This window comes from Anolis sagrei, chromosome 5, assembly GCF_037176765.1.
Source record: "Anolis sagrei isolate rAnoSag1 chromosome 5, rAnoSag1.mat, whole genome shotgun sequence".
In the NCBI taxonomy this organism is placed as follows: domain Eukaryota; kingdom Metazoa; phylum Chordata; class Lepidosauria; order Squamata; family Dactyloidae; genus Anolis; species Anolis sagrei.
This window is the reverse complement of record NC_090025.1, coordinates 162,350,137-162,365,030: the sequence shown is the minus strand read 5'-3', so window position 1 is coordinate 162,365,030 and position 14,894 is coordinate 162,350,137.

Here is a 14,894-nt window from a genome sequence, read left to right as displayed (position 1 = left end):
AAGCTGGGGCTAACAGTGGGAGCTCACCCCACTCCCCAGATTTGAACTGATGACCTTTCGGTCAGCAAGTTCAGCAGCTCAGCGGTTTAACCCACTGCACCATCGGGGACTTCTCTCTATATGTACTTTTAGTAAATGTCCCAAGTCAGCCTACTTGATATCACACTTCTACATATTTCCAATTATATTGGAGGTGGGTATTGATTAATATACTGAAACCAAACCTCACCTTCCATTCTTAAAAAAAACTCTTATTTTATTATTCTTGAAGATAATGAATCTAACTATTGTTTTAATTAATATTTTCTGTATGCTGTTCCCCTTCCCTTCAATTGTTGTTGTTTATTCTTTCAGTCACTTCCGAATCTTCATGACCTCATGGACCAGCCCACACCAGAGCTCCCTGTTGGCCAAGCCAGTCACTTGGCATCTATCCATCTTGCCCTTGGTTTGCCCCTCTTCCTTTTTCCTTCCTTTTTCCCCAGCATGGTTATCTTCTCCAAGCTTTCCTGTCTTCTCATTATGTGGCTGAAGTACTTCATTTTTGCCTCTAATATCCTTCCCTCCAGTGAGCAGTCGGGCATTATTTCCTGGAGTATGGACTGGTTTGACCTTCTTGCAGTCCAAGGCACTCTCAGAATTTTCCTCCAATGATTCTCCTTCAATTTTTACCTAACACTTAAAAATAAATGATCTAGAATTTCTAAGTGTACAGTCGAAAAAAGTCAAAATATGTTGACATTGTTTCACTTGCTACAGCAACAAGATATTACCAATATTCAGTAAAATATAAGACTTAAGCAATATATAGGAAAGAAGGTCAATTTCCCCTTGCAAACTATACAACTAAAGCCAGCTAAAAATATCTAACTATTTTGAGTGCCAATAAAGGATCAGCAAAAGCATAAGTTGTTAAGTGCTACTCAGCTAGATTTTTCTTGAGACCAGCTTTTTGCCCTTGAAGTTAGAGAAATCATTTGCAGGGTCTCTGTAGTTAATTTAAAAAGAAAAGAACTAAAGCTTTTAATAAAAGTTTTAAAATGAAAAAGACTACAACACTTGTGTATTTTCAGTAGGGTATTGCTTCTCACAAGCCAACTTAAGTCTGGGGCACCGTGCAGCCACTATGGATGGCAGGGGGTATTTTCATTCACTGGACTAAATTTAGTGCAAATACCCAATATACACAAATTTGAATACTGGCAGGGTTGGAGAGGGGATGGGGGATTAATTTTGTAATTCAGGATTTGTAGTTGCTGGGATTTATAGCTCACTTACAATCAAAGAGCATTGTGAATTCCATCAACTATGGAACTGAACCAAACTTGGCACACAGAACTCTCCTGACCAACGGAAAATACTGGAAAGGTTTGGTGGGCATTGACCTTGAGTTTTGGAGTTGTAGTTCACCTACAACTGTGGACTCAAACAATGATGGATCTGGACCAAACTTGGCACGAATACTCAATATGCCCAAATCTGAACAAATTTGAGGAAAATAAGTTGACATTTGTAGTTATTGGGATTTATAGTTCACCTACAATCAAAGAGCATTCTGAACCCCACCAATGATAGAATTGGGCTAATCTTCTCACACAGAACCCCCATGACCAACAGAAAATACTGTGTTTTCTGATAGTCTTTCACGCCCCTCTAACACCTCCTTGTGATTCCCCTCCCCGGGGTTCCGACCTCCAGGTTGAGAACACTGTCCTAAACAGACAACTCTTACCTGCACTATTGGAAGCTGGATTGGGTTCATTGGGAAAAAAAACATAGCCAAAGTACCCCTCTCCCTTCATCCAGATCAAGGGTATTCACTGCTTCCATTTAGTCAAGATAAACAAACATGAAATATCAAACACATGATTGGAGTGAGATAACATCGGGTTTAATGAAGCACCAAATGAGAATAAAGAGAAGGTAGGGGTTAAACAGGGAAACAGCTTGCCTTGAAAAGATGGCAGTAGTCACTTGATCATTGGTAAATATTATGAACACCTAGTCAAGAAGAAGCAAGTTCTTTTTTCACCCCATTGGATACTCTGCTTGATCAATTATTATAAAAGTAGTCATTGCATAATTTTTTTTCTGAAGGGGAAACAGTGATCAAGGATCTCAAAAGACTGCATGACCATGTATAATTCTCAGCCAGAGCATTTCTTCTGGTATTGCCTCAAGCCTTTGAGCTGCACTTATCTCAAGCGTCAAGAATGCTTGCCAACATTTCTATAGATCATGGTTGGGAATTATGAGACTCCCAGCATTCATCTTCATTGCCTATACTGGCCAGACCAGTAATGTAAACTTCATTCTAGCAAAATCTACAGAACTACAAGATTCCCACTCCTGCTATCTGTATTACTCTTTATTATAAAGAGAGTGCAGTGAAGAGTTTTATAGGGAATTCAGATAACACTGCATTCAGTTATAGCTCTGCTGTGTTTTTCATTGTTTTTATCTCTTTTTGCCACATCAGGAAATGCACAATGACTTTTTTTTTGGAGCCTCATTCATTAAGTTGATTTTGAAGATAATTTTAATTAGCACGAACCATTCCCATGATACCAGAACTTTCCAAAGGAATGATCGACCAGACCACTGTAGTTACTGGAGAACTAGATTTTACAGAAAGATACAAAAGGAATATATGACTGTGCTGTGCAATATTTATTACCGTTCCTGAAGGTGACAAAGCATTGCCAGTTTCTTTTGCTTTTAGAAGTCTTTAACTTGACAGCTTTGTGAAGTGGGTTAATTTGCATGAAACATAAAAGATGCCATTTACAGAAATAGAAGTGACAACCGGAAAAGGCTGTAAATGTAGCTGTCAGATACTAGTCTGCAGCAGATAAAAGACAAGTGAAGCAAGAATGAACCCAGATGCAAAAGATAGGTATGTTGTGCCCATCAAAACACAAGATAGGTATGTTGTGCCCATCCCCTCCCTGGGGAAATACACACTGTAGTTGTCTCCTGGCAGGACAAAACCAGATTGCCAAGTGAATGCCAACACCTTTTCATAAATTTCTCAGACTACAGACAGGTTGGTGAACTCAGGCCCATTCTCATTGATGCCACAAAGCAAGTGTTCTTCTTAGGTAAATGACACACATTGTCTTTTGAGCAGTTGCCATATCAGAGGCTTAACATTTTCTGGACTGGACAAATAGATGGTAAGATGCTCTTGGCTGCATATATGGTGATTTAACTCTTTTTGTCAATAAATTGTTCCAAGATCCAGCTTTCAGGCTCAGTAAATAAACATAGGAGCAGGCTCCTTCAGCTGGCATGGATCCCCTGGTTTCAGCTTCTAGCTTGAGCAAGATTTTGTTGGTAAGATATTTTAAGATCAGGACTCAGCAAATTGTTATTTTAAGCTGGCAAGAGGCCATGGGCTTGGGGGAAGGTGAGGTACACTCAGGTCAAGCCCAAGCTGTCACATTATGGCATGGGCTGGTAGCAGCTAGGCACTGTTGTGGCACTGGGTTGAGATATGGTAGAGGTAGCCACAGCTCAAGTATAGTCATCTTGTTTTTTGAGGGAAACCAAAGGTGAGTCTCTCTTGCTAGGCAACGAACTACCCGACCAACCCTACTGCAGGTGGAGGGCCTGGAGCAGCTGCAGCAATTTGTTATTGCCTGGCACAAGGCAGTAACAAAACATCAAAGCCACAAGAAACTGAAAGCAAACCAAGAAAAGTTAGTAAAATATTGCAGAAGCCAAATCTCTACAACTGAGGGCTTGTCTATGTAAGGCAGTGTTTCTTAACCTGTGGGCCGTGAAGATGAAAATCTGGTCCACAAGCCTCCTTCCTCTTTATTTCTTTATTTTATTTATTTTATTTCTGCTCCTTTCATGCCGCCTGCCATTCTTTCCCTGTCACTGTCCAGCCCTAGTCCCTTGGATAGACGACATCAGCTCTAGATTATTAAACATGGTTTTCTGTGGGCGAGCAGATGGCGACTACTGGATGGCCTATGTTCTGTATCAGAAACTAGAGCAGATGTGGTCTATCCAATGCAGTTTTATGAATCAGCACCCCAACTAACCAAACCAAATCTAAAGTTAACCAAAAACTGATTTGTAACCCTTTTGGTACTAATGTTGGAGAGTGGTCCCTGGTCAAGTGGTCCCTGGTCAAAAAAAGGTTGGGAACCACTGATATAAGGGGTAAAATCGCTCACCTAGAACCTGGTACAATCAGGCCAGACAATGTATGGGAAACCCTTGCACTCACCTAGAAGTCAGTGCAATCAAACCAGGTGATTACTTTATAGAAAGACTGTTGCTGGCAGGTATTGTCATTGTCTGTCCTCCTCACTTCTGAGCACTAGAAGCACCACAGGCTTGCAGCTCTGCTTAAAACAACCCATGAATTAAAGTCTTACAATTAAAAGTATAATATTTAGGAGATATAGCTCAAGAATTTGCATTTCCTACAGGAGGGAAAGGTGTACAATACATGCATCTATATACCTTCCAAATTTTGTGTCACCAGATAATATAAAATAAGTGGGAAGAGAGAAAAATGCTTTGAGCTAGAGATTTTCTGTTTCCGCTTCAGAACTAGCTAAACCAGTAATGCTAGTACTACTTTGGGTTGGGAGCAACTATCTCTCCCACTCAATCTTTCTTTTTTTGTACTTTTTAAAGAAATCCTCTGTGGTGTTTACATATCAAAGTCTTTTATGTAGTACAAGCCTAACACTATCTGGCACTTATCACCTGGCATTTGCCTTTTTTTTAATTATTCCAAAAGCATTGCTACAGCAATAGCTTAATACTATGAACATTATACCATTATTTCTGATAAAAAGCCACAAGCACAAGATAGCAGCTGTTAGGTACTTTCTATGCAGATTAAAAAAATGAGTTCTGCAGATGCATGTGTTTCAGCTGCAATCTTGCACATATTAGGAGAATCTTGCACATCTACATTGGAGAATTAATGCAATTTGACACCACTTTAACTCAATAAAATGGAATCAAGGTCTTTCTCTGCCAATGAGACAAGGTCTTTCTCTGCCAATGAGAGCTGGTGCCTCACCAAACTACAAATCCCAGGATCCCATAGCTTTGACTCAAAGCAGTTAAAGCAGTGTCAAACTGCATTCACCCTACAGTGTAGATGCATTAATTGTGTTATATCCAGAACATGTAACTAGGAGGCAGATATAGTCTTCCTTGCTACTGCTTCTCAACAATACTGATGAATACTTTTAGCTAACCGTGAAACGTAGGTTCGAGCCCAGCAGACTCTCCTACTGCCAATGAGCCTGATTCAAGACACAAACTGGGTTTGAAGGCAACAGTAACAGAGGTTTATTTCTTTCAGGCCCAAAAGGATGTTAGATACAGAGTATCCACTTTTAAAGATCCAACATAAAGCATGCATCAAAGTACAGGACATTTTATTCATTTTGGCAGCCATTCAAAATACCTGCGCCCTCCCCTGATTGGATGAAAAGCCAATCCCCGCTAGGATCTGGGCATTTGTTGGCCAGGGATTTCTCCTGATGTAACAGGCAGTCGGGATTTCCTCCGTGATAGGAAAAATGAAATGTCATTTGTGGTTTTGAAGCTGGAGTCGTTTGGAAGGTCTGCCCTGAGAAAGATGCAGACAAGTGGAATGTGGTAAGGCAATATGCAAAGCAGTCCGTGATGAGATTAATTGCTCAGTCCAGTTTACACAAAGGGTGAGCTTCAGAGATCACAATGAGTTTTTATGTAAATATAACCAGTTCAAGGAAAAGTATACAGAGTTAATCTGTGCTCTGATGTCTGGCAGCAGCTCATCTCTGGACCCCCTCAGGAAGTTGGAAAACTACTTTACATTGTGGCATTAATTTTTCCTGCTGGCATTCACTCCTTCTGATGGCCCCACCTCATGGTAGGTAAGAGCCAGAAAACCCCTCAGGGATACACATAAAAAGTAAAGGTTTCCCCTTGACATTAAGTCTACTCATGTCCGGCTTTGGAGGGTGGTACTCATCTCCATTTCTAAGCCAAAGAACCAGCATTGTCCGTAGACACCTCTACGGTCATATGGCCAGCATGACTGCATGGAGTGCCGTTACTTTCCCATTGGAGTGGTTACTATTTATCTACTCACATTTGCATGTTTTCGAACTGCTAGGTTGGCAAAAGCTAGAGCTAACAGAAGAAGTTCACCCCACTCCTCGGATTTGAACCGCCGACCTTTCAGTCAACAAATTCAGCAGCTTAGTGGTTTAACCCACTGCGCCCCTGGGGGCTCCTAGGGATACACATAGGCATATCATATTATTTTAGTTTTTCCAAGAGATAAGTGCTGGACTATATGAACACAGATATAGTTCTCTGCTCCAGCACATGCAGTTACTTTTACTAATAAACATGCAATACCAGCTAAGCAGTGTAATTTCTCCAGTGGTGTGGGGCGCAGACACCCCGTGATAATGCGGCATGTCTCATTAAGAGCCACATCTACTGTTTTAGTGTGGTGAGATGTGTTCCACACTGGGCATGCATACTCAGCAGCAGAGTAGCTTAGCGCAAGGGCAGATGTCTTCACTGTGTCTGGTTGTGATCCCCAGGTTGTGCCAGTCAGCTTTCGTATGATGTTGTTTCTAGCGCCCACTTTTTTGTTTGATGTTCAGGCAGTGCTTCTTGTAGGTCAGAGCACGGTCCAAAGTGACTCCCAGGTATTTGGGTGCGCTGCAATGCTCCAGTGGGATTCCTTCCCAGGTAATTGCACCACCTGACATCCGCCGGGAAGTAGCAGCCAATAGTGAAAGGACCAAGGCAGAGACATCTCCAGCTCATCCCCTGTTTGGGTATCAGCCAGCACGTCAACGACTTAAATCAAGACATAGTTTTCTTAGATCTACAGAGACACTCACTGGAACACCCCAGCAAGCGAGAGTCCAAAAGTGGCAGGCCCAAACCCAGCACCTCAATTCATGGGTGATACCAGATGAGAGACTCCCCCCTGGGCACTCAGAAGACTGGGCGACTTGGAAGGCGCTGAACAGATTGCGCTCTGGCACCACGAGATGCAGAGCCAACCTTCAGAAATGACAGGGTGGAATCCTCGACATGCGAGTGCGGAGAAGAACAAACCACTGACCACCTGCTGCAATGCACCCTGAGCCCTGCCACATGCACGATGGAGGACCTTCTTGCGGCAACCCCAGAGGCACTCCAAGTGGCCAGATACTGGTCAAAGGACATTTAACCAAATACCAAATTTGCAAAATCTGTGTGGGTTTTTTTTTCTTTCTTTTTTTTTCTTTTTCTTTTTAATCTCTGTGTTTGTTTTGCTCTGTTAGAATTGTAATACAATGGTTGCTGATGACACGATAAATAAATAAATACTAATAAACATGTATGTGGAGATCACAGAGTTATGAAGAGGACCATGTAGGTTTTATAAATTATTTCTTAAAGGAGGATAAATTGATAGCTCTGAGACTGAGTGAAACCTCCTTTGTTAAAGAGCTCACAGATAGGTTGTAGCCCAGGATTAGTGGGTGCACATTTCCTGTTCAGTTCCCCTGAGGTGATTTGTTTGTGAAACATCAATCTCTTTTGGAATGTGGAGTCTTCCTGCCCCTCCTGGGAGGGTTACTGGAAATAAGGCCAAAGGTGGGAAGGAGAAATACTACTCTTTCGAGATTACAAAACTCTATAAAATGTAAAAAATAAAATAAAAATCATGTTTTTTTTGCTGTCTTTTGTCAGGGGAGTCCAATTTTTCAATACTATGGATACAAGCTGGCTGAAAATGCTACACAGATGGTTGGACATCCATATTAAATGAATTGGATTGTAGGGACTTGAAGACGTGGCTTTTCAATCAAGCCTTTAAGAATATTTAGCCCTTAGTTGTCCTACGTAGTAGTTACACATCCTGCACTTTATCCTATGCCCTCTCTCCATTACTGCAGCTGGCACTTATTTTATTCCAATGTTTACAGCCCGGCCACGGACTGTGGCAATTTACTACCATGATTAGAGGATTGCAGCTTGATTGAGTCTGAATTGAGATGTTTATATGTGCATGTGCATGTGATTTATTTTATTGCATTTTATATTGTGTTCACTTTTATGTTTGTTTTTGGCACTTTGTGCCATCCGTAAGCCACCCTGAGTCTCTTCGGGGAGATGATGGCAGGATATAAGAAGAAAGTTGTTGTTGTTGTTGTTGTTGCTTTTGTTTGAAACACAACAAGATGAGTCTACAGCAAACAAGTTCACTCTGCTGGCTGTTGTATTGGGTCACACGTCAGACACTTCCCAAATGTCTAGGACTGTGTGATGTATCAGCAAATGATGCGTGCAGATCTGAGTAGGGTGGCCTTCTGTAGCTGACAAATGGTAATTTTGTCAGCGCCGATTGTGTTTAAATGCAGGTCAAGGTCTTTAGGCACTGCACCCAGTGTGCCGATCACCGTTGGGACAACCTTGACTAGCTTGTGCCAGAGTCTTTGCCATTCGATCTTTAAATCCTCATATCGTGTCAGCTTTTCCAGTTGTTTCTCTTCAATCCTGCTGTCGCTTGGGATTGCAACATCGATGATACATACTTTGTTTTTTAACACGATCATGAGGTCAGGAATATTGTGCTCCAAAACTCTGTCTGTCTGAATTCGGAAGTCCCAGAATAGTTCAGCATGTTCATTTTCTGTAACTTTTTCAGGCCTGTGATCTCACCAGTTCTTTGTCACAGACATATGGTATTTGTGGCACAAGTTCCAATGAATCATCTGAGCAATGGTGTTATGCCTCTGCTTGTATTCTGTCTGCACGATCTTCTTGCAGCAGCTGAGGATGTGATCTATTGTTTCATTTGCTTCTTTGCAGAGTCTCACTTGGGATCTGTCGCTGACTTCTGGCTTTGATGGCATTTGTTCTAATGGCTTGTTCTTGGGCTGCCAGAATCAGGCCCTCTGTCTCCTTTTTCAAAGTTCCATTTGTGAGCCACAGCCATGTTTCTTCTTCTTCTTATTATTATTATTATTATTATTGGAGGGAAAGAGATCCCTTCTGTGAACACGCTTCTAGCCATAGAAGGCATATCTGGAATCCAATCCATTTACACTGGAGTAATCACCAGTGGAGCTCACTTTTCTGTCAGTTATGTATGTTTCTTAGCATGTGTAAGCCCCCAGTGGCGCAATGGGTTAAACTCTTGTACCAACAGGACTGAAGACTGACAGGTCAGAGGTTTGAATCCAGGGAGAGCATGGATGAGCTCCCTCTGACAGCTACAGCTCCCCATGAGGGGACATGAGAGAAGCCTCCCACAAGGATGGTAAAACATCAAAACATCCGAGCGTCCCCTGGGCAACATCCTTGCAAACGACCAATTTTCTCACACCAGAAGCAACTTGCAATTTCTCAAGTCGCTCCTGACATGAAAAAAAATCATGTGGTGCTTCCTACATAAGTAGGGTAAGATGAAATAAATTGTTCTTACTTGAGATAGAAAAAAGAGATGAGGAGGAAATCAGACTAGTGAAATAACTTGAAAGTAAGATCTGGAGGATTCTGTAAAAACATGTTTTATCATAATTTGATTTTACTAAATCAATGCTTTTCACTTATTTTTGAGCAGGTAAAAATCTTCTTTGATTACTCATTTAATTATAAGTGCAGGTTTTGGTGTAGAAATGTGGGTGTATTTTTGAAAGATCATTCCACAACTATGCATTTTGAGCTTCCCTGTGTGTAAAAGGGGAAGCTCAATTAGCAATTCTTAATTACCTTCCTTACAGGGATGTTACAAGGGCAAATTAATGATTGGGAGATGAAAAGGAGTCTGCATATTACATCTAAGCATTAAGACTGAAGAATTGAGATTGCCCTAATTTTACTGTTCTTGAAAAAAATATGACAAAGAAATTAGATAGTGAATGCACATTTTGTAAAAAGCCATATGATGATTCTTACCTTGACTAAAATGCAGGTACTTGAGAGATTGTATGCATCATATCACAATCTGTGTTACCTGTACAATAAACCTCTTGCTGTTTAATATCTAAAAATAGTCGACAAAGTAAGATACTCTGAGTATTTCAGCCAATATTTCTGTCCTCCACATAATCTGTTGTATTTCACATTGGGCTTAGCCATGTTTTTTGTCCTATCCCATTTTTCAGTTTTCAGATTTCACTGAAGTACTTTGCTTTATTCATTAGGAAACACACATATTTCAACGCCATATGACAGCTTGGAGAGCCATATCGGTTGACTATGGACAATGTTATATGTATAAAGCTCAACTGAATGCAGGGAGCCTACTGAAATCGGGAGGACAGATATCTGTTTCCCCCCTGGGGTGCTGAAAGATCAGTTTTCTATTGGCCTATTATGTTGGGGGGGGGGGGCTTCCCAGGCTTCCCTTCCTGTCATTTTAACCATTTAAGCTAGAGAAGAGGCGCTAGGCTGCAGGCAGGCGCACAAGCTTTCTGGGCCTGCATGCCACACACTCACTCTTTCCAAGGCAAGGAAGCTGCTCTCACAAAAAAGCAGGCAAGGAGCCGGGGATCGGCTCCCGCTTGCTTTCGTGTCAAGCTGATTTTCGTACAGGGAGGGGGCTTCCTGTTACGTGTGCCCAAAGGTAACAAAAATAACGAAAGAATGAATATAACGAAAGAAAATGGATCCATGCACAACTCTAATAGCCAGCTCTTCACAGGACTGGTTTCCAGATCAGAAAAAAATGTCTCTAGAGAAACGGTGTTAGGTTATTAAGACTAGAGTGAGAAGGAGTAATGTGATGGTCTTTCCTTGTGATTCCTACACCTAACACAGAAGACCCTGAATCATCTTGGTGGGAGCCCAATTGGTAAAATGGTTGCAACTCAATCTGAAATCTAATTCCAATTGATGATAGGACAGAGTCAGTTTCCATCCCAGGAATCTCTAGCTTTTCGTTCTTTCCAGATGATTTCACAAAGAGAATATCATGTATGCTTTTGTAAGAGATCCAGAGATTTAGCAGTGAAACTTATGATGCCTTTATATTGTAGAATTAATGCAGTTTGACACCACTTTAATTGTCATGGTTCAAGGCTATGGAAACCTCAAAGTTGTAGCTTGGTGAGAAATCAGTATTGTTTGATAGAGAAGACTAAAGATATTGGTAAACTATAAGTCTCATGGTGCCATAAAATTGAACCATGGTGTCAAACTGTTTTAATTATACAATGCAGATGTACCTGTAAATGGCCATTTCAAATATCCATGCTTTGCTGCTGGATAAGTACTGCTGCTCTAAACAAAACAAACTCCTTCATGCTCTGGATATATCTCCAATAGAATCCATTAAGTAAGAAACAGAAATCCCTCTACTCTGTGCACCACATGATATGTTATTGTATAATCATTGTGCTGTATTTACTCTGTACTAGTAATATTCTGACTCACTCAGTCACCAATAGCTTTTCTAAACGACTGCGTGTCATTTGGTTTGTTCTAATTCAGCTACTGCATAAATATATATGTCTAATTGGCTATGAAAGTAATTCAGGTGGACTATTAAAGTTCAGATTAAAGCAATGACCTATTTAACTTCCCAACAAATTAGAATTTATGAGAAGAAACTATAGCATGCCCTATCATTCTAGGGAAGAAAGCTGAATGTGGGCTTTATCCCACACTGCCCCACCCCTTTCTAAACACTTAGAATCCATTGAGGGTACCATTTATGACGGAGCACTTTTCACGGCGCAGGAGAACTTCCTGTCAGCTCCATCATGCTTCATTAGGGAAACATCTGAAACAGTCCAATAAAAGGGATAAGATGGTCAGAGATCATCTTCTGGACTCAGGAACCAGGATATAACCGGAGAAAACACACATAAACACACAAACATAAGAGTAATGTCAGAAATATTAAAAATTAACTAGGTATTTTAATTACAAAAATGTGAGTCAAACACTCAAAGGGTTAAATGAATGCAGTGACTAAACAAAAGCTGTAGTTCTATATAAGCAGGTATGCCTGTAACTTAGTAGTGTCAGTCTGTGAGAGGTCTCTGTGCAAGAAGGGCTTCAGTGTGTTTGTAGGCCTCATTATGAGAACGCCTCAGTGTTAGTTCACTTCAGTGGGAGAAAGGTGTCAGTCTGAGAGAGCCCGCTGTGTGAGAGGGCCTCAGTGTGAGTTAGTAGGCCTCCGTGTATGAATAGGCCTGGTGTGAGAAGCTTGTGTGAGAGGAAGCTCCAGTGTTAAGGCCTCATCTGAAATCTCATGCGTGAAGCTCCTGTGTAACTTCAATGTGAAAAGAGGCTCTGTGAGAGCAAAGCTGTTTATCTGCATAAGAAAGAAGCCTAGCATGGAAGCAAAGAAGAAAGTGTAAAGAACTTTGTTTGTGTTATGAAAATCTTGTTCTTGTAAATAGTGCAACCATATTATTTTGCTATAAAGAAAAGCCTATGGAAAAGATAACATTGGTCTGTGTATTTTAGTTATTTTTATCACTTTGAGCTACTGGTGCTGGGTCATGCTGCTGCTGATAAGTTACTCTGCTATACATTTATAAGGAGGGTCTTTTGTTAATAAGCCCACTTGCCCGACAGCTAGGAGATGTCAAATTGGCCCTGGTTGAATTACTTCAGTGACCAGGAGTAAAGGGTGTTCCTGTGGGCAGTCCCCTACCAAGCATTAACATTTGTCTCCCAAAACTCTGCGTCATGAGCCTACCATGGTATTTTTTAAATTAATGTAATCATTTGAAATGACAATATTTCAAAATATATTTGCTTTTCTTGTCTGTAATGCTAGCTTCTCGGATCTATGCAATGGAGTACTGTCTCTTTAAATCAGTGCCTATCAGCAGGGTAGGAGATAAAGGAATGGCAATATCTCCAAACTTTTTTCAAATGTTTTTTTTAAATGGAGAATGGTGTGGAACTGCACTTGCTGGTGTGATAAATCTGAAAATGGATTATTTCAGGAGAAAAGACAAGAAAGAACAACATGCGATAAGAAATGACAAACAGAACGATGTGCTTTGTAACTCTACAAGACTAAACTACACATTAATATAATCCTCTCCCCCACCCCCAGAGTGCTATGACTTTGTAGTCCTTGATCAGAACAAGTGTTCACCTTTTGTTAGAACCAGTTCAAGCTTGTCATGACTCATACATTAGATGCAAACCAGCATATTTCCTTGTACAGGTTTTTCGAATGCTCAAAGTACTTCATTTGTTGTTCATTCGTTCAGTCGCTTCCGACTCTTCATGACCTCATGGACCAGTCCACTCCAGAGCTCCCTGTTGGCCTTCACCACCCCCAGCTCCTTCAAGGTCAAGCCTGTCATTTCAAGGATAGCATCCATCCATCTTGCCCTTGGTCTGCCCCTCTTCCTTTTGCCTTCCATTTCCCCCACCATCATTGTCTTCTCCAAGCTTTCCTGTTTTCTCATTTTCTTTGCCTCTAATATCCTTCCCTCCAGTGAGCAGTTGGGCTTTATTTCCTGGACTATGGACTGGTCCAAGGCACTCTCAGAATTTTCCTCCTATACCATAGTTCAAAAACGTCTACCTTCCTTCGTTCAGCCTTCCTTATGGTCCAGCTCTCGCTTCCATAGATTACTACAGGGAATAACATTATTTTAACTGTGCAGATCTTTGTTGCCAGTGTAATGTCTCTACTCTTCACTATTTTATCGAGATTAGTCATTGCTCTCCTCCCAAGAAGTAAGTGTCTTCTGATTTCCTGGCTGCAGTCTATGTCTGCAGTAATTTTCTCGTCTAGAAATACAAAATCTGTCACTGTCTCCACGCTTTCTCCCTCTATTTGCCAGTTATCAATCAGTCTGGTTGCCATCATCTTGGTTTCTTTGATGTTTAACTGCAACCCAGATTTTGCACTTTCTTCTTTCACCTTGGTTCAAAGGCTCCTCAGCTCGCTTTCAGCCATCAAAGTGGTATCATCTGCATATCTAAGGTTGTTAATGTTTACACGTGATCTATTTGTAATTCTCTCATGTGAGGCATTATCTCACGGGGGAAATGGACAGAGGCTGAGATAGCGAGACTTCCCAAAGGCTTCTTAGTAAGTTAATGACAGAGGTGAGAGTCAGAGTTCTTAGTTCAACATTTACTCTCTTGGTCATTAAATTACACCTGCTTTGTAATGATGGATGCATTTGGATAATCACAATTGCTCATATTTCTTTGTACTTCTGCTGACACAACAACATATGCCTGTTATCCAAGGCAATTGACTGATTTCTGAGTTGCAGCAAATATGTTTTCAGAAATGGGGAACAGCAGTGTATTGCTTCTTTGCCGCAATATTATTTGTCAGATGTAACCTGAAATCTATATGCACGCTACTAAGGTATTGAACTTAAACATTGGTCTAATGAAAAAAACTTACTTACATTTTGCATTTTTCTTGTTCCTTTCCCATACTTCATTTTATTACCTGCACCAATGAAGAGTTCTGAAGAAACTGACAGCTTATACACTTTCAGGTTGGGCTTAATAAAGGAATTGCATACACTCCAACTGTCCGGATTTAACAGGAACTGTCCAAAGGAATCCTTTGATGTTCACCTTTTTTTGGGCTGCTATTAAAATGTCCCAGCTTCTTTCTCTTCCCACTTTCTGTTTCATTTGCTACAAACCAGGCATGGGCAAACTTTGGCCTCCGGTTGCTTTGGCCTTCAACTCCCACAATTCCTAACAGCCTCAGGCCCTTTCCTTTTCTCCCTTAGCTGCTTGAGAAATTAAAAGGGCCTGAGGTTGTTAGGAATTGTGGGAGTTGAAGACCAAAACACCCAGAGGGCCAAAGTTTGCCCATGCCTTTTACAAACTATAGTTTGACCTCACTAGGTTTCGTTCAGGAGGAGGCAGCAGAGGGGGCTAAATCCTGCTCTTTCTCGTTGGCTCAG